General features: G+C 42.0%; 1 protein-coding gene across 18 annotated transcripts in view; it reads left to right on the forward strand.

Annotated features, from left to right (window-relative positions):
• Positions 1 to 4782: 4782 nt before the first annotated feature.
• Positions 4783 to 25732, forward strand: part of OSBPL6 (oxysterol binding protein like 6) — a 214517-nt gene continuing 193567 nt past the window's right edge. For 17 of the 18 annotated variants that reach the window (XM_023259488.2, XM_023259490.2, XM_023259489.2 and 14 more), the window contains exon 1: positions 4783 to 4921. The gene's annotated coding sequence lies outside the window, so the exon portion shown is untranslated. The remainder of the gene's footprint in view (positions 4922 to 25732) is intronic. The other variant, XM_023259491.2, reaches the window with a different exon arrangement.

Below are 25732 nucleotides of genomic sequence, written 5' to 3' on the forward strand. Positions count from 1 at the left end.
CTCTGGGCTATATCAACAAGTCATCTGGGCTAGGGGCGCCTGGGTGGCGCAGTTGGTTAAGCGTCCGACTTCAGCCAGGTCACGGTCTCGCAGTCCGTGAGTTCGAGCCCCGCGTCAGGCTCTGGGCTGATGGCTCAGAGCCTGGAGCCTGTTTCCGATTCTGTGTCTCCCTCTCTCTCTGCCCCTCCCCCGTTCATGCTCTGTCTCTCTCTGTCCCAAAAATAAATAAACGTTGAAAAAAAAATTAAAAAAAAAAAAAGTCATCTGGGCCAATCCTGACAGTGTGGGAATGAAGGGTATAGGACCAAATGGGGTTCGGGACCTGGAGGTTTGGCTTCTGACCTTGACAGATATTTACCCAGAGGTTCTTGATGACAATATTCTTGGTAAGAAAAGTTACAACAGCATCGGTGATGAAGAAATTGGGGGGAAAAGCGTATGCATACGTTCAAAGGCAATGCCAAGAGTGACAAAACAGGCTGAAGGTAAGGGTATGTGAAGGCCCCTCACCCTTAAAACTAACATTGTACCCTTCCTGCAAGAACTCATTGCTACAAAGAGTTTCCCTTTTGATTTTCTTACTGTGTTCCTTTGATCTTATAAAATGGTAAATTTATTATTTTTTTTAAAAATTGACTTTACAAAGAGTGAGTTACAAAAAGGAATGCTCATCTTTATGTTCACAAAGTGAGAAACTCAGGTAGGATGCTTCCATAGCTGGGGGAAGATACTGGTCAGAATTTTCCAGCTGAGATTTGGTTTATTGTTTTCCACTCAAGGAGCCAAAATGATGTCTCAAACAAAGGTTAAAAAAAAAAAAAGCCACTGTTCATTCCAGTTTATGAGAATGATTCACCAAAGTAGGTGAATTTAGTAACACTTAAAATATTGTCAAGGCTGAACACTGTCAATGAACAAATACAAAGCAAAATTATGAATAGTTTTGCTGTTCGTATAGGAGGTCGCTGGAGTACTTCCTCAGATTCTCTTTGCCTCACATTTCTCTAGGTTTCTCAGCTACTTGGCCTGCCTCAATTGCCCACAGGTGACTGACCCAGTGCAAGCCTCCTGGGGCAGATGAGCCACAAGCTTAAGCCCCTGGCAGACAGGGTTCAATCAGGGAAGCAGAAGCACGATAAGTATGTTGAATAGGGACTTTCCTGTAGCAATTAGACCTCCACATTTGTGAGAGGAGCTGGGGGAGGAAGAGTCTGGAAAAGGGTTGCCAAAAGACCAGGGACTAGCCCTCACAGAGGTGAAGCAGTCTGAATTTTCAGGGGAATGTGGAAGCACATCCACCTGCTTCAGTGAGGCCACCAGGAGGGTTGGTGTAGAAGTCCGCAGAAGGTTGTGGCCTTTGTGGACACCACCTCTGGAAGAGTCTATAAAGAGCCTGTTAGCCCAGCTGTGGTCATACTTATTCTGCAGAGGAGAACACAGAGCCTGGAAGAGTGAGAAGGAAGGAGAACCCTCTTGCATGTGGATATTTGTCTCATATCTAACCAATGACAACTTTCAGAGTGTAATTGGGCTGCTTCACTTTGGCCTCCCAAGTCTCCGGCAACTTCAGCTTTTATCCATCTGGACACATGTAGACCTGGAACATACAGAAAAGAGGATTCTGGGAAACACAACTTCCAGCATAACCAAATTGTCTGCGGAACAATTCAGCACAGATCCCATAGCATGGTTCCAGAGCGTGGATTTGTTTTTCAAGTAGCTGCCAGAGGAAAGAGATGATTCAACCTGAAAGCTGGGTAGTTAACAACCAGTGGGATAAATTTTGACCAATGGGAAATAGGAGATGAGAGGGAGCTTACAGGTCAATTTCTTCTTTGGTCCTCACTTTGATAGGCTGTTCCTATTCACAGTGGCCCACTTCACGTGGCCCAGCAACTGTGCTTTTTCAGGTTCATGAAGAATGGCCCAGGTTTGGAACATATCATGTATTTGCTTCCCATTCTTCCCTGGTGCATATCCTCTTTTCCTTGCTCTTGATGCCCGGGGGTTGCATCTTTCAAAGAAGCATTAGCACTTCACCCTTCTTAAGAAACCCCAGCTAAGGGGTGCCTGGGTGGCTCAGTTGGTTGAGCATGGACTTCATCTCAGGTCGTGATCTTGCGGTCCGTGAGTTCGAGCCCCACGTCAGGCTCTGTGCTGACAGCTCAGAGCCTGGAGCCTGTTTCAGATTCTGTGTCTCCCTCTCTCTCTGACCCTCCCCCGTTCAAGCTCTGTCTCTCTCTGTCTCAAAAATAAATAAACGTTAAAAAAAAATGTTAAAAAAAAAAAACCCAGCTAAAATAGTGCCCATAGAAAAACTGTAATGACAGGTGCCCGGGTGGCTCAGTCAGTTAAGTGTCTGACTCTTGGTTTTCAGCTCAGGTCATGATCTCACGGTTTGAGAGTTTGAGCTCTGTGTTGGGCTCTATGTGACAATGGGGAGCCTGCTTGGGATTCCCTCTCTCTCTCTCAAAATAAATAAATAAACTTAAAAACATTAAAAACTGTAATGAAAATGAAGTGCTGAGAGCTGTATGTATTGATGGTGGGGACTATGATTCATATGAAGCTCAGTTCATTTGTATGTGATGAAATTATAGCATTAATATTATTAGTATTTTAAGAAGATCATTAACTTCCTTCACTGAAAACGCCCATGCACGAATAAAAGGAATGAATCAGGGAGCAGAGATCCTTTTAGTCAACCTAAGACTCATGACCTGAACTCTTAGCAAGAATATACACTTCATGAAAACATTGCTCTCTGGCAACTGCTGAGGTAGCTCTAAAAGTGGCGAAAAGCCTGTTATTCATATTCATATATCTATGCCAGTCTGAGTTTTCAAACTATTGTGATGCAGAGTGGAGAAGCTGCCTCCATAGCAATGGTGGCTCTCTTTAACCTGCCCGTTGCCAAGGGTGTAGTGCCATCACATCTTATTTGATCATTAACGAGACAGGTAGGAGACCTTTTCCTGATACTTCCACCTATTTTTTTTTTAATTTTTTTTTCAACGTTTTTATTTATTTTTGGGACAGAGAGAGACAGAGCATGAACGGGGGAGGGGCAGAGAGAGAGGGAGACACAGAATCAGAAACAGGCTCCAGGCTCTGAGCCATCAGCCCAGAGCCTGACGCGGGGCTCGAACTCCCGGACCGCGAGATCGTGACCTGGCTGAAGTCGGACGCTTAACCGACTGCGCCACCCAGGCGCCCCACTTCCACCTATTTTTAAAATAGCAAAACACACAGAGATGCTATGGACTAGAGTGAAAAGTGTGCAACGTTCTTAAGATAAAAGGAGTTTCAGTTGTGGTAGCTCCTCTCCCCCACCCCAGCAGTTCATGGTTCTCTGCTACTAGGAGTGAAAACCGTCCAGAAGCACTTCTTTAGGTTAAGGACTCTGCGTGGGTTCTCTCTCACCTTCTCCCACACTTGTGCATTTTCTTGTATGGGGTTTGACTTTTCCCTTCTTTGTAGCTGGAGCGGTTTCCGTAGTTCCTGTCAGTGGAAACCCCGTGGAAGGAGTAAGGAGGTGGTGGTGATTCCGAGAGGGTCAGGGATCCAGTCGCTCGTTCCCTGGAGGAGAGTGTCTTCACAGGGGAGGCGTTAAAGCGAAACTGCCATGTGTCACAGAGTCCAGCGCCTAGTATTTTATAACAGGACAGTATGAGAATAGTGAAACGCTGTCACTGAGTTGCCTCTGTGGGCAGCAATACCTTCAATTTTTGAAGCCTGCCCCCTCCCGGTCCCCCTTCCAATCTGGACGCCTAGATAGCCCATAGAGCACTCCAGCGCTGTTTCTGTAATAATTCCTATTAGGCTCAATCAGTGTTGTCTGGATTCATACCCACACCCTCACCCCCGCCCCCCAAGATGGTGATGACAGAAATGTCTTGAAATACTTTTGTCATTTCCTCGGTCATCCATTTACAGAAGAAACGTCTGTGCAAATATTTAAATTACCCCGTCCTTGGAGCAAATTTGCCTCCCGATTAATGTACCCTAGGGCACAGACTGGGAAGGGTCTAAAGGTGGAAGAGCTCAAGAGAGTGGGTAAGCGTCGTCGTATGGTGGGGCTTTAGGCAACGGATATATATGTTTTCACCGAACCCAAGTGTTTCTCTGGGCCTGGGAAGTTTGGCTCCGCAGTGTCAGGGACCCGGCGGTGGGGAAGTCGGGGCGGGCAGGCACACACAGTCCTGTGTGTTTATTGACCAGCCCGAACGTCCGCCGGAGACCCAGGCTGGACAGCGCCTCCGGGGAGGCCGCCGGGCTGCTGTCTCCTTCTGATCGGCTCTCCCCAGGAGCTCGGAGCGGCTGCGCTCCAGGCCCCCAGCGCCGGGGCCCTTCGGGGTCAGCCCTAGAGAACCGCGGCCGGCCCGCCTCCGCTGGCCTGGGCAGGCGGGGGCGCTTCTGTGGCTCTCAGGCCCGGAGATTCCCGGCCAGGTTCTCCGCGGCGGTTATCTCTGGACCCCAGGGGTCCCCAGGGGGCCGGGCCGGGGGTGAGGCCAGACAGTGGGATCCCGCGCGTCGGAAGCTCGGCGAGCCCGGCCCGGAGCTCAGCGGGCGGCGCGGAGAAGGGGGCCGGCGGGGCGGGCGCGCAGCGAGAGAGCCCGCCGCCCCCGGGGCCGCTCCGGCCTGGGCGGCTAGCGGGAGCCGGGGGCGGGGAGCCGGGAGCGCCGCCCCGCCAGCGCGCCCCGCCCGTGGGAGAGGAGGGGCTGCGGCGCGGCGGACCACTGGAGGCGCAGCACCGCCGCCACCGCCGCTGTAGGTGCTGGAGTCCGCGGCTCCGCGCAGGCGGCGCCCGCGCCTCCGCTCCCCGGCCAGCCCGCGCGCTCGTCCGCCCGCCCGCCCGCCGGAGCCGCCTCCCGCCGCCGCCGCCGCCGCAGACTCGGCGGCGCCGCTGCTTGCCCTCCAGGTAGGTGTCCTGGCGCAGGGGGACCCCGGGAGCCGCCACAGCGGTGCCCGCACCGCGGCCCGGGGGCATTGTGCGCGTCCGGAGGGCCGAGGACTCGGAGGGACGCGCGGCTGGGCACCCGGGCTTTGGGCCCTCGAGGCGTCGTCGCCCCCTGGGGGTTTCCCCGGCCGGCCGGTGGGCCCGGGCGGCGGGGGCGGCGATGCCTGTCCGGCCCTACGACCAAGGTGGGAGGGGGTGTCTGGGTCAAGGTCCCCGTTCGCCGCCCTCCCTTCCCCCTCGTGGTTGGGGAATTCCGGCCGCCGGGCTCTCACTCCCGCATTCCTCCGCGCTGCCCCGCGCCCCCGCTCCCCCTCGGCTGCCGGGGATTGAAGCTGGGGCCGGGAGAAGGACTGATGTAATTGTCAGCGGAGAACCGAACCCGCGCGGTGAGAGCGCCGGCGCCCGCGCCTGCTCCAGCTAACGCCTACGCCGCACCTCCCAGCGAATCCGGGCAGCCGAGAGGAGCGGCTGGGGAAGTTGTGCATTGGGTTTTATTGTGCGCGTGCACTGCGGACTGCCCTCGCGGGGCACCCCTGTCCACCCGCTGCTGGCTCCCCTGCAGCCTTCCCTGCAGCCTTGGTCCACACCTCCAGCCAGGGCCGAGTCTGCCTTCCCTGGTTCAGACCGGGACAACGTTTGCATTGCAGTTAAGACGTGCTTCCCCTGCATCGAGCCGGGAGCTGCCCGCAGATCGTGTCGCCGGGGATGCTGGGGGAGGAGGGGTAGGGAGACCTGGGGAGGAAGCCGGGAAGAAGTAATGACACCAGCAGATTTTTCAAAAAGCCTCTACTGTTGTAGACACATTTGCGTGACACCTTTGAAGATGGCTTTGAAAGTTATGACCAGATCCTGATTTTGTGGCAATTCTGTGATATACCTGAACGGTAGCTTAAACATAGAGACCTAAAGCTGGGGAAAGCATTACATAATGGACATGAAGCAAATGACACGAAACTAAGTGAACCCACTGGGTTGCCAGATTATTTCTTTCTCCAAGGCGCAAAGTCCTATAGGTTGTTTCCTCCATATGAATTTCCTTTTTTTAAATCGCTGGACTAGTTTTGGCAAATTGTTATATTCACTTTTGTTTTGTCTTGTTTTGTTTTGCCTAAACAACAAAATCATTTTTTCTTGGACATCTTTTCTTAATTAAAAAATAAATTGCCTGCCAGCGGCTAGTTGTAGATCACAGAGCTGATTAATAAATGCAGTCTTTCTTCAAAGGTGAAATTTAAAAACATCCCGTCTTCATGTCATTAACTTTGTTTTTCTCTTGGTTGTGATTTTTCCTCCCTCCTCCCCTCCCATTTGTTTTTTGGAAGCATTTCTACAGTTTTGGGTACTGCAGGCTCACAGTGTTGATAGTCCTCACCAAAGCTACAGCATTGCAGATACAAAGACTAATAATAAATGAAACGGGAGACCTCGCAGTAACTCAGAGTGAGCAGAGTTCCCAAGGTCGGAGGGAAGCTGCAGTGTAGCTCCCCTCTAATCACCTATGGAGACTCTGCATAGTCCTCGTTGAGTTAGAAGGAAGGCCCTGATTGGTGGAATCGTATTCCGGTTATTCTTTTACCCCGGGATTTCCTGTGTTCCCCCTAAGAAGTAATTTTTTTTCCCCCTCAGAGTGGAAACAAAATATTTTCTAATGAAAATCTTTGCTTTTAGAAAACCTAAAAATCCAGTTTTTGCCCATATTTTCAGCTTTGATGTTGATTGACTCAATTGTACATTCAGTGGCTGGATTCCTCTTGGGACGTCTCAGTTTCAAATCATGGTGGTTCATCAGATGTCTCTTGGTATAGTGTCCTGTGATTCTGCCGAACTTTTGCAGGATCTCATAAGTTTTCTTGTCCTTGTATTGCTTTACCTTATGTTACCTTACTCCAAGAAGAAAGGTGAAGTCCTTCTAAGATGAAATATGTGTGGTTGGAGATCTGTAGTACCATTGCAGAAATAGAATTAGGTTAATGCATAAGTAGGTAAAAGTTTTATGTGACTTTATTCATGAATCTACTGGATGAGGGAGAAGATTTAAATTTCATTAAAATGTCTTGTTTAGGTAGCATTCAGTAATCATTCAATGGATAATAACTTATTGAGCATCTACCCATTCAAGACATTGGTGTAGGCACCGTGGGAAATACACATGAGAAATAAAGATGACTCTGCCTTAAAGAATTTGTAGACTAGTTTGGGCAGATAAGTCATGAATTCTCAAAAGAAAGATTTTTTTTTTTTTTAACTGCAAAGGTTAAGTAATAATTATAATACTTTTTTTTTTTTATTTTGTTTTTAATCTTCCAAAAAAGGTCTCATACTACCCATTGACTTCTGGTAATTTTTTTCCATTGAACATATTGTCACCAAGATTCATCCATGTTGAATACAGCTGTAGTTCATTCACTTTCATTGCTGCACATTATTCCATTATGTGTCTATAGTAATATGTTTCCCTGTTCTGCCAATGGCCTTTTTTTGTTTCTACTTAAAAAAAAAATTGCTAGGTGTGCTTCTCTGATCATTCATGTTTCCTGGGGCACAGTGCAAGTGTTTCTTTTGGGTAAATACCACTGTACAGAATTGTTGATTTGTAGGATGTGTGAGTTCAACTTACTAGACATTGCCAAATTATTTCCCAAAATTGTTATACTAATTTACACAAGCCGGGGAAATAAGCAAACACAAATCATCAAATACAAACAAGCATTTATATATGTGTATGTGTTGAAATGCATGTTAGTTACTTAGTTTGTTTGTTTTAAAGCAAGAGAATGATAAACTTAAAACCTAGGATAGCAGTTGTCTTCTGGGAGGACCAGGCAGATGTCATGAAGAGGAACACACAGATGGATATAAGTTATTGGTAATGATCTAGTAGTTAGAGTTGGTGGTAAGTTCTTAAGTGATCATTATATTAAAAAAAAAAAGGGGGGGTCATGCATAGATCAGTAATAACTTAAAATTCTAAGGAAAAAGAAAATAAGGACAATATAGAGTTAACACAAGGCAGAACAGGCTACTGTACTAAAAGACCCACAAGATGTCAGCTGAGGGACAAGGAAGCAGTCCCTGTGCATAGGCATGTATTGCATAGAGTTCACAGCAGAGGCTTACAGGGAAGATGAGCAGGAAGTGGCCTTGCTGAGAAGAGGAACTTCAGCCATCTTGGACAGAGGAAATGAACACAAGTGGAAACAGCCATGGGAAATTTTCCAACAGTGAACCACTCAAAGAGTTTATTAAAAAGTCTGGAAAACTGATAGATTGGGAGGTGGGGGTGCGAGGGGGAGAGATTCAGGCAGGATACTGGCTAGGAATACCTGGCTGATTGAGATGACAGTTCTCCACTTGGCGAGAACTAAAAGGAAAGAATGGATTTGAAAAGACACTGGGAGGAGAATCCAAGACTTAAGATCCTAAATAAGAAGAGGAGGAAGGAGTCAAAGATGTTTCACTATAATTAAAAGAAATAGAGAAGTTGTGGTAGGAGATTTTAATAGGATTTAGACGTGTCAAGTGTGGGGTAATAGATATTCAAGCTCATGTTTGAAAATGTGAGCATGGAGCTGGTGGGCAGTTAGGACACTCACAGTGAAGAATGCGATTTTCTAATGATGTATCTGTTGCATGTGAAAGATTATCTGAGAGGGAAGAGTACATAAAATTCATCTGTGTAATTTTTTATTTACTTGTGTAAAGGAGGTTAAGGATTAATGGTTTAAGGTGTGAAGAAGATGTTTTGGCATTGGCAGTGAGTAGGGTTCATGGAATTGAGGGTGTACTGGCATCACAACCACAAGGGTTGAAATCAAATCTTTCCGGACAGTTTACTAGTTGTATGTAATTTGGGGGGAAAACCCCTCTGATATTCAGTTATGGCACATCTAAAATGAAGATACTAATGGCCACTTCCCATGGGTGCAGGGAACAAGATGTGATTGAGGGACTAGAGTCTTTAGGGCTAATGTTTGCTTTCATGCTATTTGCCATCTAATGTTGGAAAGTAATGGCGCATGCGTTTATATTCTCTGATATATACTCCATTGAAAAAGATAAAGGGTTTCAATCTTTTAGGTTCTCTTCATTATAATAAAGAGTTGCTTGTGCCCTCCTGTGGGGACAGGATAAGGCTTTTTATTTCTAGGGCTATTCTGGGATAATATATAGGGTCACTTTGATTGAATACTATTTTAGCTGGCATTTTTTCTTTTTTCTTTAATTTTTTAAAATTTTTTATTAATGTTTTTTAATGTTTTGAGACAGAGAGAGACAGAGCATGAACAGGGGAGGGTCAGAGAGAGGGAGGCACAGAATCTGAAATAGGCTCCAGGCTCTGAGCTGTCAGCACAGAGCCCGACGCGGGGCTTGAACTCATGGACCGCAAGATCATGACCTGAGCCAAAGTCGGACGCCCAACCGATTGAGCCACCCAGGCGCCCCATAGCTGGCATTTTAATTTGTAAATATTATGATAGGTATTCAGCATTTTCTCATCATATTTTAAAATTCCTTTTCTGATTTTACATATATTTCTTGATGTCTTCTCATCCTCTCTAATGTTATTTTCTCACTGATTTCGCACCAGCTGATACAATGATTAGTGGCTGTATAGTTTTCTCCAAGGCAATCTAGTCCTCAATTGCCTTTCCTTGGCATAGTGATTTGGAGAACATCTTGACATCTTGCTGGTGGTTCCAACAGCAGTTGAATGGAAATGTGGCAGTATCTTAAAGAAAAAAAGAAAAAGGAAAAGATAGACCTTCCAAAGGAAAAAGGTTGTTGCTTACCATTATAGTCAGAAATTATCTAAAAGCTCCTAAGAGAGTAAAGGACTCTCTCTTTACTCTCTCATGTGAATGATTAGTCACATTCCTTGCTTCAGCTACACCTTCCCCACATCCCCTCAATAGATACAAATATTTAATGATTTGAAAACCAGGGTGGACTTAGTAGCTTTGGTCAAAACAATGAGCTAAAATTAATTTTAGGGATAACTGACACGATACACATCTCAGTTAGTGAAATTGGCATGGTTTCTGGCATGGTTCTGAGTTTCCAAGAACTTTGGAGGCAGTTTTGCATCCATCCATTCAGTTACCAAACCCTGAGCTGATCACTTTCACAGAGAAGTGACCGGAGTCTGTGGGTCTTATGTGAAGGTGACATGGGCCATCAAGTGCCTTTCTTCTTCATTCACGTAGCCTTTACTGAACACCTACTATGTACCAGACACCATATTAGGTGTTGGGTCATAAACCTTTCTGCCCTCAGGGACCTACCCAAAACAGAATCTACCAAAAACAAGTCACTATTGAATATGTATGCATGTGTGTGGGGTGGATCTGGCTTTGGTTTTAGAATTTGCATGAAGTATCTATTTTTTCTTTTGTTCCTTAAACTTTTTCCAGATTTATGTTTAGACCTCCTTGAATTGAGAGTGCTATGGGGAAAAAAAATGCAGTGCCTGCAAAGAACAGTTACTTTAAATGTACTTCTGTTTTATCGGCTTTTTAAAGCAGAAGGTTTTAAACTCATGGTAAGTCCTTTTGTCATGGACACTTAAATGTTGTCAAATAGGAGAAAGGGATCAGGAAAGGGAGAGCTGGGTGAGTGAAGTCAGATTTGTAACGAATGGAGTGTGTCCTAGTGCTGAATTGGTTTTTAAAGGGAAAAATAGAAAATAGACAAATATGAATGTCTATTAAAAGATCCAACATAGTATTATAGGGAATTGAATATACTGAATCATGGTGGTCTCAAGATGATGTTCCTGTTGAGTTATATGAACCCTTTCTCTTTGAGGTTATGTTCACTTACTTGGTACAGTAGTGTAGTTTTTAAAATCAGTCCTTTTTTTTTTTTTTGAAAGTTTATCTCTGTTTCTTAGTAATCTCTAACCCCAACCTGGGGCTTGAACTCATGACCCTGAGATCAAGAGTCACATGCTCTTTCGACTGAGCCAGCCAGGTGCCCCTTAGTATAGTTTTTATACTAGAATAAATTATAATGTAAATGTTAAATATCTGTAAACTGTAAGGATTACATTAACTAAAGAAAGCAGAACAATCCGATGACTCTTTCTGCTACTGCTTTGGCAGTTTATGAAAGTAAAACCTACCCTTTGTGATGGTATTCCATCTAACAAGGCCAGTGTCTCCAAATCTGCAGTAAGCTGTCAAACAGCAGAGCTAGAGAGGAGGCCAAGCCAAGTAGCTGAATATCCAGGACTATCTAAGGGAAAATTGGGTTAGAGAGAGTGTTAAGTAGGTGACTAAGTTCTTAAACTTCAAATAAGTTTAAATAAGTAAATATGTAAACAAGTTTACATAAAAGTAAGTTTAAATAAGTACCTTAAATTTTTTTTTTAATGTTTATATTTATTTTTGACAGAGAGAGAGAGAGAGAGAGACAGAGGGACAGAGCATGAGCAGGAGAGGGGCAGAGAGAGAGGGAGACACAGAATCCGAAGCAGGCTCCAGGCTCTGAGCTGTCAGCACAAAGCCCGACACGGGGCTCAAACCCACAGACCGCGAGATCACGACCCAAGCCGAAGTCGGACGCTCAACTGACTGAGCCACCCAGGCGCCCCTAAATAAGTACCTTTAAATAAGATACTGGCAGATTGTACTTTGAATGTGTTTCACCAGTGTTGACGCTGGGTGCAAAAAATTCATGATTAATACACCAAGAATTATCTTCTGCTTTAGAGACGATGGATTATATTTTTCTCTACTCAAGAAAACCTATATATGAATTTATAAAATATATGAAGAAAATACTCAGGCACTAGAAATACTTATCTTTGCTTGATGTGTTGCTGCTTGAATGACCTTCATATTGATTCATAAGATGTTAGAGCTGAAAGAGGTTTAAGAGATCTTCTACTCCGGGGGCACCTGGGTGGCTCAGGTGGTTGAGCGTTCAACTTTGGCTCACGTCATGATCTCACAGTTTGTGAGTTCAAGCCCTGAAATGGGCTCACTGCTGTCAGCACAGAGCCTGCTTCAGGTCTTCCGTCCCCCTCTCTTCCCCTTCCCTGTTTGTGCTCTCTCTCAAAAATAAATAAATCTTAAAACAAACAAAAAACATCTTCTTTTCCAGCCTCTCCTGTTTTCCAGGTGGATAATCTGAGGCTTAGAGATTTGCCCAGTGAGGTGCAAGCCCCATGTACAAATATAGCTAGAAGATAATGTGCCAAAGAATTTGCTTCTGTTGGGGATAACAGGAAATAATGCTTTTCCCTAAATTATGGGTAAATGAATGAGAAAATGAACCGATAGCAACCTCTCCAGTGGAATTTTAATCCTCTTTTGCATCATTCTCCTTCTTGAATGTCTGGTATAGAAAGTGAAATCATACATATATCCATTTTTAATTTTGGGGGGGTGGGTTTAGAAAAAAGACTTTGTTCTGAGGGTATGATGAGAAGAATGAACACTACAAATATCATTATTCAAAAATTTTGGCTGTTTGCTATTTTGATACTCATAGCTTTGTCTTTTAACTCCATGGACAGGAAAGGAGAGAGAAAATTTAAATTATCCAGTGCTGTGTACTTTTCTATCTCTTTTCCTTTGTCATTCTCTTTCCATATGCTAATATAAGAGACAATCAACGTGTGGAGGGAATGGAATCAGGAATAGAACATTAACTTCTACTTTTTGATCTTGCATCATATCGAGGCAGTTCTCACCATAGATCTTGAGACAGACCTACCCACCTTTTGAAAAGAGTGTGGAATTAGAAGGGAGAACAACAGCAGTGTATTTTTAGAACCTTTTTTTTTTTTTCAAAAGTCAAACCTAAAATAAACCTGGCCTCAATTTTTAGCCATAGGTTTATTTTACATCTCCTATACAGTACCTAAGTTTTATCCTAATTTGAACAAACTACTTTGATTTTTTGTATATTGTACAATGTTGCTATAAGTAACAAACTATCATCAATGACTAAAGTTTCAAGAATAAAGTATCTAAAGGAACACTAAAAATTAAAAAAAAATTGTTTCATGTCATTTCTGGAGATGAAGTCTGATTTTTTTTATTTTAAATTAAGATAACATTTTTGCTTTCTGTTTATCTGTAGCAGCTAGACAATCTTTTGCATATTCGCACCCCATCAGGCAACAATCTGAGCAGTTTTTGTTGTATAATTTTCCTAGAATAGAAAAAGCAGCACAGTTTGAATGGCATGTTGATTATGAAAAGACATTAATGAAATTCTTTTTGATCTCAGTAAACTTCAAATGGAAGCAAGAACTATAAAAAGAGTGTGAGCTCCAAGGTAGGCCAAGCAAATGTAGGGTTCACGTGAAACTCGGTGAAGAAAGTGAGAGAGCAGCAAGCAAGGTCTGAAGGAGCTCAGGGTGATGGAGGAGGAAGGTCAGGGAGGGAAGGACATGGGTATTCTATCCCAGCTTGTCTTATAGTCTCATTTCAGTCCCAGCTGATGGAAATCAGATACAAGGGAAGATATCTGCCTCTACACTTAACAAATCAACTTCGAACTATCTTGAAGAATGCAGAATAAGTAAGATAAGTGGTGATAAATTAAATTCCATTTAAGGAACAATATTATCTGTACAGAGAGAAGATAAACATGGCCACACGAGAAAGAAACTGTATCATGTCACAGACAAGGCTTAATTCCTCAATATCCAAAGAGCTCCTATAGCTCAACAAGAAAAATAACTGTTAATCTAACAGGAAAGAGGGGGCAAAGGAACAAACAAATAGTTCACAGAAAAGGAATTACAAATGGTGCTTAAAAAGATGAAATTAACTCATGATAAGAGAAATGCAATTTTAAACTATTTAACCTATTAAGTTGGCAAAGATCTTTGATGTTTATTAATCGCTTATGGTGGCAAGGCTTTAGGGAAGCTGAAAGGCTCATATACTATTGATAGGGGTACAAAATGGTACAGCATCTATGGATACCAAAATTAAAAACTCACCTACTTCTCATCCTGGAAAATCTAAGAAATTTTTTTTTGTTCTTTTTTTATTTTATATTTTTAATTTATTTGTATTTTTTAAGCATTTATTTTTTTATTTTTATTTTTTTAAAATTTTTTTTTTAAATGTTTTTTTTTTCAACGTTTATTTATTTTTGGGACAGAGAGAGACAGAGCATGAACGGGGGAGGGGCAGAGAGAGAGGGAGACACAGAATCGGAAACAGGCTCCAGGCTCCAAGCCATCAGCCCAGAGCCTGACGCGGGGCTCGAATTCACGGACCGCGAGATCGTGACCTGGCTGAAGTCGGACGCTTAACCGACTGCGCCACCCAGGCGCCCCTTTTATTTTTTTTTTTAAATTTACATCCAAGTTAGCATATAGTGCAACAATGATTTCGGGAGTAGATTCCTTAATGCCCCTACCCATTTAGCCCATCCCCCCTCCCACAACCCCTCCAGTAACCCTCTGTTTGTTCTTCATATTTAAGAGTCTTTTATGTTTTGTCCTCCTCCCTGTTTTTATATTATTTTTGCTTCCCTTCCCTTGTGTTCATCTGTTCTGTGTCTTAAAGTCCTCATAGGAGTGAAGTCATATGATATTTGTCTTTCTCTGACTGACTAAGAAATTTTTCTATAGTTCTACTTGTACATCCGAAACAAATTTGCACGAAGATGTCCATTGCAACATTGTCTGTAATGGCAAAAGACTTAGGGAAAGCTAAATATCTATTCATATGGGATTGGTTAAAAAATTATGAGCAGAAACAAAACTAGGTAGCTGTTAAAAAGAGTGAGATTATTTTATATTTGCTGATATGGAATGATCTCTAAGATATAATAAGGGAACAAATCAAGGTACAGAGTGGTATATGGCCATTGGTATTAAATATGAGTTTATAAATATGTGTTTATGTGTAAAGACTATGTCTAGGGCACCGGGGTGACTCAGTTGATTAAGTCAACTTTGACTTTGGCTCAGGTCCTGATCTCACAGCTTGTGAGTTCAAGCCCCACGTCGGTCTCTGTGCTGACAGCTCAGAGCCTGGAGCCTGCTTCGGATTCTGTGTCTCCCTCTCCCTGCCCCTTCCCTGCTTGCACTCTGTCTCTCAAAAATGAATAAATGTTACAAATTTTTTTTTTTTTTTTTGAAAAAGACTGTCTCTGGAAGATGACACAAGGAATTGCTAACAGTGATTGACTCTGGGGAAGAAAATTGGACGGTTGGGTGGGGATGGAAGGACACTTACTTAGGACACTTATTTAGTATATCCCTTACTTTTGAATTTTTAAGCATATGAACATATTATCTATTCAAACCAAGTTAATTTTAATATTTCTTTAAGAGGTGCAAACTTCAGTTATAAGATATTTCAGTCATGGGGATGCAATGTACAGCATAGGGAATATAGTTACTAATATTGTAACGGCTTTGTATGGTGACAGAAGGTAACTAGACTAATAAGTGGGGTCATTTCATAATGTATAAAAATGTCAGATCATATGATGTACACTTAAAATGAATAGTATATCGTCTGTCCATTATATTTCAATAAAGTCTTGAGGATCAGTTGTACTGATCAAGAATGTTGAGTAGTTGTAACCAATAGCATTGCTTTGGAAATGTGGGGCCCATTCTGGACTGAACATGGTAGTTGCCACGAATACTCACCCTTACTACTACTCTGACAGGCTACAGTCCAAAGAGGAGGGAAATTACAAATGGTTGCCCTTTGGGACAGAGTTGTCATGCATCGGTTTGCTTGGTGTCCCTGGTCTTGCCACTGGGCTCCCAGCTAACTGTTCTCACTGGGAGGGAGACCCAAGGAACGCTGATTAGGAACAGGGTGCAGATGAGAGTTTAGAGAGAGGAGACATTGAAGGAGATGGTGGCAGAAACCTGAGGCTGCAAGAATGCAGACATGGAGGTGGTATTAATTGCTACTCTGACTCCCTCAGAGGTGATTTACAGTGGTAGTACAGAGAAAAATGTTATGTACGGGTCGCAGCCATTTTTCCTGAGGTGTGAAATGGTGTCTAGGAATATGCATTTTTATTTTTTTAAGTTTATTTGAGAGAAAGGGAAAAAGGGGGGAGGGGCAGACAGAGGGAGAGAGAGAATCTCACGCAGACTCAGCACTGTCAGCATGGAGTCTGATGCAGGACTTGAACCCACGAACTGTGAGATCATGACCTGAGCCAAAACCAAGAGTCGGACGCTCAACCGATCGAGCCACCCAGGCGCCCCAGAATATGCGTTTTTTATTTAAAAAAAATTTTTTTAACGTTTATTTCTGAGACAGAGAGAGACAGCATGAATGGGGGAGGGTCAGAGAGAGGGAGACACAGAATCTGAAACAGGCTCCAGGCTCTGAGCTGTCAGCCAGAGCCCGATGCAGGCTCGAACTCACGGACCACGAGATCATGACCCGAGCCGAAGTCGGACGCTTAACTGACTGAGCCACCCAGGCGCCCCCAGAATATACGTTTTTTAAAGTGCCCTTGGTTTTGGGAGCTCGTTCTAAGAATCACTGGTCTCTTCCACCCTCCTTGTTGTATGGATAAGACTCTCCCCTTCATACCTTGAAATATCCATTCCTCGGAATATTTTTATAACTTCTAAAACCTTTTCCGGTGCTCTACTGTTAAACACATGCTTTCTTTAGGGGGATTGTTTCATCATGCCTTTGCCATCTTAGAGCCCACAAAGGGATGCTGAATATTAAGGTAGAGATTAGTAAGACGGAGAAAGCCAAGGTAGCAACTGAATAGTTAGTGGGTCATAGCTTTGGGAGGAACAATAATATGCTGATATGAATTTAATAAGCAATGATGTGAATAGTTACGAGTTATACTAAAGGAAAGGAAAACTTTGGTGATGATCGTAGGAATCATGTTGCAAAATACTTCTTCTAAAAATTGTTACAATCCTTTTTAATTATCATTATTATGGTTCTTTGAAAATTAGTTTGTTAAGTAAGTAGAAAATCCTGATTTCTAACCAACTTGGGGTAAAGCAGCCCTCAGTCCCCTAGGTCAGCCCATCTCTGGCTGTTGCAAGGATGCTGCCCTTCCCTCTCCCCACCCAGTGGCATTTTGTCTCTTCTCAGCTTCCATCACCGGCTCTTGCCCTTGCCACACGCAGGTCTCTCTCTCCCATCACTTCCTTCTTGCCCCCTCTTACCTTCTCATTCCTGAAACCCCACAGCAGTCACTGTCCCCTGCAACTCAGAGGCCCCTTCTCGTTCCTGTTCCACCATGGGTCTTCCCTTTGGCCGCGCCTTGCGGATTTTGTCCTCCCAAGTAAAACAGGAGCTTCTTTTTTAGGGCCAGTTTATACTTGCTGAGAGTGTGGGAGGTGAATGATCATTTGGCATTCTTTAATCCTGTCATCTTTCTCAAGGTCATCAATTTATTTAACAGAATATTTCTTGATCACCTACTGTGTGCCAGGCTCTGCTTTGAAGTCAGAAAAGGCCTCTTTGCTCATGAGGCTAATGTTCTAATGAAGGAAGGCAGTCAGTAAAAGTAACTGAAAAATAAAAGACAGTCATTTGCCGTTTTAGATACCATTGAGAACTGTAAGGACAAGGAAAGTGATTGATGGGTCAGAGAGCAGTTAATAGTGGTGGTGGGTATATTAGTTTCCTAGCCCTGCCATAATAAAGCACCAGGGACTGGGTGGCTTAAAATAATAGAAATGGGGGCGCCTGGGTGGCGCAGTCGGTTAAGCGTCCGACTTCAGCCAGGTCACGATCTCGCGATCCGTGAGTTCGAGCCCCGCGTCGGGCTCTGGGCTGATGGCTCAGAGCCTGGAGCCTGTTTCCGATTCTGTGTCTCCCTCTCTGTCTGCCCCTCCCCCGTTCATGCTCTGTCTCTCTCTGTCCCAAAAAAAAAAAAAAAAAAACGTTGAAAATAAATAAAAGACGTTGAAAAAAAATTAAAAAAAAAATAATAGAAATGTACTTTCTCAGTGCTAGATGCTAGAAGTCCAAAATCAAGATGTGTCTCTCCTTGTCTCCTCTACCTTCTGGTGACCCCAGGCGTTCCTTGACTTGCTGTGGCATAACTCAGTCTCTGCTTACCTTCTTCCCATGGCCTTCTCTGTGTTTGTGTGTCTCCTCTTTGAATAAGGACACTGGTCATGATGGATTAAGAGCTAATCCTACTCCAGTATGACCTCGTCTTAACTACTTACATTGCAACAATTTTATTTCTGAATGAGGTCACATTCTGAGGTATGGGGGGGGGTTAGGAATTTGGCGTATCTTTTGGGGGGATACAATTCAATCCATAACAATGACTTATTTGGGTGAACTGTCCAGGCAGAAGACCTTGCTAGGTGGAGACATTTGAGCTGGACTTGAAGGATGGGAAAGAGCGGGTTGTGAACAAATCTGGGTCCAGATCCTTTCCTGCCAGAGGGAACAGCAAGTGTGAGGACCCGGGGAATGAGCTTGTCGGAGTCTAGGCTGCATACTTTAGATGTTACACTCTTTAAAAGGGTAAAAAGAGTGTCTTGTTTTGGCAGGCTACTTTTTTTAAAGTTTTGTTTGTTTGTTTGTTTGTTTGTTTTTGAGAGAAAGAGAGCACGCTGGGGACAGGCAGAGAGAGAGGGAGAGAGAATCCCAAGCAGGCTCCGTGCTGTCAGTGGATGCAGAGCTGAACCCACAAACCATGAAATCATGACCTGAGCCGAAATCAAGAGTCAGACGTTTAACCAACAGCCACCCAGGTGCCCCTTGGCAGGTTACTTTTATGATTAGTCAATAGGATTTTACTTTTGAACACTCTTGGATGTTTTGTTTTGTTTTGTTTTGTTTCAACGTTTTTTATTTATTTTTGGGACAGAGAGAGACAGAGCATGAACGGGGGAGGGGCAGAGAGAGAGGGAGACACAGAATCGGAAACAGGCTCCAGGCTCTGAGCCATCAGCCCAGAGCCCGACGCGGGGCTCGAACTCACGGACTGCGAGATCGTGACCTGGCTGAAGTCGGACGCTTAACCGACTGCACCACCCAGGCGCCCCTGAACACTCTTGGATGTTTTTACTTTTGGTGAGGCAAAGACTGAAACAATTTTTCTTTAAAAATTAACTGCTGAGAAATCAGACCTACAAGCAGTGGCTTATGATATTTTAAGAATTTTGTTCATTAAAAGTTTGTTTTGCATTTTAATAATAGAATTCTCTACTATTTTTGGATTTATTAACCTAAAAGCTTTAAGTATAACATCTGGGAATTAAGCAGACTTTGTAGTAATGGAGATTATTTTCTAGAGGTAAATTAATTAAGGCTAAGTATAGCCTTTAAAAATCTAACATCATATATTAAATTGTCATTTTCAACAAGATTATAGCATTATTATAGTTGTCCTCTGTGACACTAATGCTAAGAACCATTAGTGTGATTTATGTTACATATTCATGAAAATTCTTAGTTTTCTTGAATTTAAAAATTGATTCAGAATACAGAAAAATCTATATGAAAATATAAATTTGCCAGGATACTCAAGAATATTCCATGTTAGATTGGTAACATTCAGAAGTTAAGATGAGGTAACTTAAAATATTGCACTATTTAATGTAAAATTGGTACTATGATACTTGCATTAGTGTATTATATATGCATACTTTAGCCAGAACTTTGATGTGGTTAACACAGATATATTTGTTTATATTATAGAAAAAAATATGTTATTTATGAATAGCAAGCTTCTGTAAAAGTTCTAGATGGGTTCAAAAATGCTTATGTAAAATTAGATTGTTCTAGAGAGTGGCTGTTTAGGTAAGGCTTAGTGTTAGAAGCACAGACTGGGGCCAAGGTTACCTGGGTTCAAATCCTGGCTTGGCTTTGTCCAGTTGTGTGACTTTGAATAAAGTCGATTGGCTCTTCTTTGCTTTAGTTTCCTAAAATGGAAAATATAAAAATAGTGCCTAACACAGAGGATTGTTAGGAGGATAGAATGCGTGAAGGCATATACATTTCTAAGAACAGGGTACATAGTAAGTGCTACGTAACACCATGTTAATGGAAAATTAACTACATTATTCATTAGTTAGAAACTTACTATGTAAAATGTAAATACAGTCATAATGTCTTTTATGCCTTGTTACAGATCAAAAGCTAATTTGAGAGAGATAAGAAAATTGCCAACAGTATTTCTAAGGCTCTGTTTTAATGTTACTAATCTGTTAAAAGTATTTTATATGCTTACCCACGTAGTTACTGATAAAGACGACTATGTTCAAGAGGTTTTGTTAGGTCTAAAGGGAGAAATAAAGATGATTTAGCTGTCAATCCTGCTTTGAAGAACCTGCCCTTCCAATATGGGAGATAAGATATAACTTAGTGTAATATCAAATGTAATGAGGTTAAGTGTCACACCAAGAATGTGATTTAGTGCTGTGTGGTATCCCAGGAGGTTTTGTGGTTAAGAGGGGCATGGATAAAAGTTTAGGAACAGATGACATTTTTAGGGAGTGGGAAGACCAGAAGGAGAAGTCTGGGGTAGAGGAGGAACAGATAGATGGATAGGTGAAAGACTGAGAGTCATGTCCCTGAGTCAAGGCAGGGAAGAACTTTTAGGAAGAGAAATGGGCTATCACAAATATAACAGAAGACTCACAGAGAAGGAGGTTTAAAGAAAGACCATGAGAAGCATTCCCTCCTCATCCTTCCTGGGGTCAGAGAGATTTGGTTGGGGATTTATTGACTTTTCTTGACAAAATAGCATATAATAGAATTTCTGGGACATGACATTAAACCAAAGGAAGCACCAATTCAGATAAGATACATTTATCTATATTGATGTGATTCATATATAGTAAAATTTCTAGTTTTCTTTCTTTCTTTCTTTCTTTCTTTCTTTCTTTCTTTCTTTCTTTCTTTCTTTCTTTCTTTCTTTCTTTCTTTCTTCTCTAATTCTCTAAAGGGCACTTTTAAGACTAGCTACCATTTGTTTAGCATTTTTTGTCTGGCAAGCATTCTCCTAAACATTTGAGATGATTATCCTCTTGTTTAAAGCCTTGCAGATGCTCTTGCAGTAGCTATTGTTACTTCCATCTTATGGATGAGGAAGCTATGGTCCAGGCAGGAGGTAACCAACTCACAGTCCACCTGCAGAAAGTGACCAAGGTAGAGTCAAACCTCTGGCTCTGAAGCCTGGGCTCTTAACCAATTTTAAATAATAATTGTTCAGTAGCTTCAAGGTGTTTTAGATGCAGAGCTGTGAAGACCCAACTTTTACTGATGACCAGCCACAGTGACCTTGTTGCTGTTCTTTTAATAAACCTGGATTAGTCCCACTCCATGGTCTTGGCACTTGTTCTTTTTCTTCCTTTAGAACACCTTTCCCCCCTGGGCTCCTCCTCACCTTTCCCATGTCAGCTCGAATATCAGAGAGGCCCTCCCAAGCACTCCGCTGATGTCTGTTTATCACACCCCCGTGCATCCCAGTCTGAGAACATCTTCCTTATATGTTTATTTGGTGTTTTTTTTTTTTTTTGTCTCCTAACTTTCATTGTCTAGCTTAGTTATTGCTGTATTCCTAGAACCTAGTTCATGATGGGTGTTTAATATTTGTGGGATGAATGAGTACATGATAGCTCAAAGATACAGGATTTTATGTCATTGGTGAGATTCTGCAGGTTTGTGGAGATGTTAGAAATGTCAGTTTATGTCAGTGATTGTTCCTTTTCTATTTAACATGTCTTTTTTCAATAACTTTGAATTAAAAACTAGGTGACATTTTAAAGGAAAGTACTACAACTTTCTGCCATATTTAAAGTGATGCAAGCTCATTGTAGAAAATTTTGCAAATACAGAAAAACATATTTAAAAATCACCTTTAAGACTGTTTGTAATGGCACCTGGGTAGCTCAGTTGGTTGAGCATCTGACTTTGGCTCAGGTCATGATCTCACAGTTCATGAGTTTGAGCCCCGTGTTAGACTCTGTGCTGCCAGCTCAGAGCCTGGAGCCTGCTTTGGATTCTGTGTCTCCTTCTCTCTCTGCGCCTCCCCTGCTCACACTCTGTCTCTTTCCCTCTCTCTCAAAAATAAACAAACATTAAAAAAATTTTAAAAATACCGTTTCTGGTGGCACCTAGGTGGCTCAGTCGGTTACGCATCTGACTTCGGTTCAGGTCATGATCTCACAGTTAGTGAGTTCAAGCCCTGCACCGGGCTCTGTGCTGACAACGTAGAGCCTGGAGCCAGCTTCGGATTCTGTGTGTGTCTCTCTCTCTGCCCCTCCCCCGCTCATGCTCTCTCTCTCCTTCAAAAATAAGTAAAAACATTAAAAAATTTTTTTTTTAAATATCATTTCTGGAAGCAAAATTTTAATGTTTGGATATATGTTTTTACTTCTTTACAGATTGCTTTCTTTAACTGAGCAATGAATCGTGATTATTTATCATCTCCATTCTTCTAAACTTAATTTTAAAAATAGACTTTACTTTTCAGAACAGTTTTGGGTTGACAGCAAAGCTGAGCACAAAGCATAGAGATTTCCCATATACCCCCTACCCCAAATAAGCCAAGCCTCACTATCAACACCCTGTACCAGAGTGGTACATTTGTTAAAATGGATGAATCTACACTGACACATCATCGTCACCCAAAGTCCATAGTTTTCAGTAAGGTTCATTCTTCGTGCTGTATATTCTGTGGATTTGGACAAATGTATAGTGACATGTATTCACCATTATAGTTTCATACAGAGTAGTTTTACTGCCCCCAAGTCCTCTGTTCCACCTATTCATCCTTCCTCCTAACAACCCATAGCAACTTCTAATCCTTTCACTGTTTCGATAACTAAACTTAAAATTTTTTTTGTTTATTTATTCACTTTGAAAGAAGGGGAGAAGGGACAGAGAAAGAGAGAGAGAATCCCAAGCAGGCTCTGCGCTGTCAGCACAGAGCCTGATGTGGGGCTGGAACCCACAAACAGTGAGATCATGACCTGAGCCAAAATCAAGAGTTGGACGCTCTAGCTGACTGCCAGGAGCCCCTGGCTAAACTTAATTTTTAACACGTGCAGAATATTCCGTTTTATGCCCATGCCATGTTTTACTTATTCTAGTTGGGACAGCCAGGTGGTTTTTCTGCATTATAAATAACCTGATGAATGGCCTTGTACATAGATTTTTGTTTACAACTCTATTCCCTAAAATGGCCATATTGAGGATAAAAGGATGTGAACACTTTAAGGCCTTTGTTACATGTCCTCTAATAGCCCAGTCCTTCAGACACTTTTTAAAATCATTTTTCACTCCGGCTAAGAATGTATGAAAGGGCTTAGTAGAAAGAATTGTCCTATTAGCTGTGAAAACATAGACACAATAATAATAGCTGATGTTATGCAGTTCACTAGGTGCTAGCCATTGTTTTAAGTGCTTTTCTTGAATTAACTATTAAATCCTCACGACAATGCTACTGGTTAGTATTATTATTAGCTCCATTTTAAAGATGAGAAAACTAATGCACAAAGGGGTTAAGTAACTTGCCCAAATGTTTTTCTTCACTGTAATGTAGGCCCTAAATCTCAGGTTATTGTGTCCAGTGTTCTGTGCTTTTCTGGCCCATAGTACACACTCCCCAAATGTCACCCGAAGTATTCAGGATGGGAGTAGTAGCATCACAGACATATGAGAGCTGAAATGATCATAGTGAATTTAATTGGCTCTTGTTTTTCAGTTAATGGATAGTTACTCAACTAGAAATTTCCTTCAGATTTCGACCTTGTCTAACTCACTCGGCATTTAGTACAACATTGATGTTAAGTAACTATTATTTAATGACAGTTTATAATTTTTTAAAACTTTCTGAAAAGAGACTGGATGTAGCTTATGTCCCTTGGTTGCTTTGCAGTCTTAACTCTGGCTTTGCTATTTTCAGTATATAAGTAAATGCTCTCTGGCAAATAGTAAAATATGACTAGAATTACTATTTTTTGACCAAAATTATTAATCCCAATTGGTAATTAAAAGGATAGGCAAAACCCTCACTTAAAAAAAAATTTTTTTATATATTTATTTATTTTTGAGAGAGAGACAGAGTGTGAGCAGGGGAGGCGCAGAGAGAGAAGGAGACACAGAATCCAAAGCAAGCTCCAGGCTCTGAGCTGTCAGCACAGAGCCTGACATAGGGCTCGAGCTCATGGACCGCGAGATCATGACCTGAACTGAAGTTGGACGCTCAACTGACTGAACCACCCAGGCGCCCCCAAACCCTCACTTTTCTTAAAGCACATGAGAGTTGCCATGTGACAGCATGTAAAGGCAGCATTTTAATTTTTAAAATCACGGTGGAAATGCTGCGTCAAATAAAAGAAAGATTCTTTTCCCTCCTTTCCACTGTTCTTCCTTGACCATTACTCCTTCCACACATTTCATATTTCTGTTGATTTGGTCCTGAGGATGCTTGATATTTGCTATATTTGCTGCTGAGTGCTTTTCTGGGTCTTTTTAGAAGAAGGCAGACTGGTTTATTGCCTAGGTTTGGGGCTGTATCCTATGGTTTCCTGGCTCACTGAGATATTGAGTCTTCAACCTTTCACTGCCTTTCAGTGAGTGCTGAGATGTCATGGGGAGCCTCAGTGGGACTGATAACCATTAAGGGTTTTTTTATTTTCACTTGGTAAATCCCCAAAACTAATGCTATTAAAGAGCTTTTCATAGAAACAGAAAGCTCCATCTATTCATCTTTTTAGCTCCCATGTCACATAGCTTTGTACATAGTGGGCATTCAGTAAGTGTTGTTGAATATATAATTTTTGTTAATTGGTTCATATAAAATTATACTGTACATTGTTTGCTATTAGAAACACTAATCATGGGTTTAATTTGTATTTATACTCTGATCTTTGAGAGCATTGAAGAAAAAGCTTCTAGAGTTTTTCCTTTAAACTTTAAAGGAAAACACGTATTTGGATAAAAAAGTGCCATACTTCTATTCTCAAATGTCCATTTATAGGGTAGCCAGCTGACAATTATTTGCTTCTCTGTGTAAGAAATATATAAGAAAATGCTTTGAGAAAAATTCCTAATTGTTCTTTGTAAGCAGGCCACATATGTGAAGTGACAGGTTTAGGGATAATAGTTTTCAAAGCCAACAATAAAGTAAACAAAGGTTAGCATGCATTTCTTTCAGTTGAAGATGCCAGAGCTTTTTAATTGCTTCCTTTTGGTTTAAAACAGTCCATTTCACATTTCTTTGCAAAGCAGTAATGTGTGAGTTAAATGAAAGTAAGGTTCTGTTTCTTGAGACACTTTAAAAAGCTATCCACAAATCTTTTTCCCCTCTCCTCTTCTGGTATAGATATGATGACTGTGTTTACAACAGGAGATTAGCAATCTCTTTTTGAGGGTGGTGATAGAACATTGACTTTGACGAGTTAGTTCACATCTGCCTCCAAGTTTTAGTTTAAAAATGCAACTTGGATGATAATATTGCATGTAAAAGTACTTTGTACCAGGATGTGTTGTGGGGAGAGGGAGTTACTTGGTAATTTTGTGTGGTTTTCCATGATTCCTTTGAATTTTCTTTCTAAAATGGATGGATTTTCTTTAGGAATTCCAGAAAACTTTTAGAAGAATGTTCCTAAAATTGTATGCCTCACATACATTATTATGTTTTGAGGATTAAAGTTAAATTCATCTCTCTGATTTGAAGATACTTAAGAGTCACAGTTAGTACTCTGTCTAAAGAAAATATTGATAGCAGTGTTGGGAGTTGGCAGGTGGTGGACAGCTGATTTTCGTAAAATCAGAATGACAACTTGAGAGGGAAAGAATGACCATGCTTCAGAATAAT

This window comes from Felis catus, chromosome C1, assembly GCF_018350175.1.
Source record: "Felis catus isolate Fca126 chromosome C1, F.catus_Fca126_mat1.0, whole genome shotgun sequence".
Taxonomy (NCBI): Eukaryota; Metazoa; Chordata; class Mammalia; order Carnivora; family Felidae; genus Felis; species Felis catus.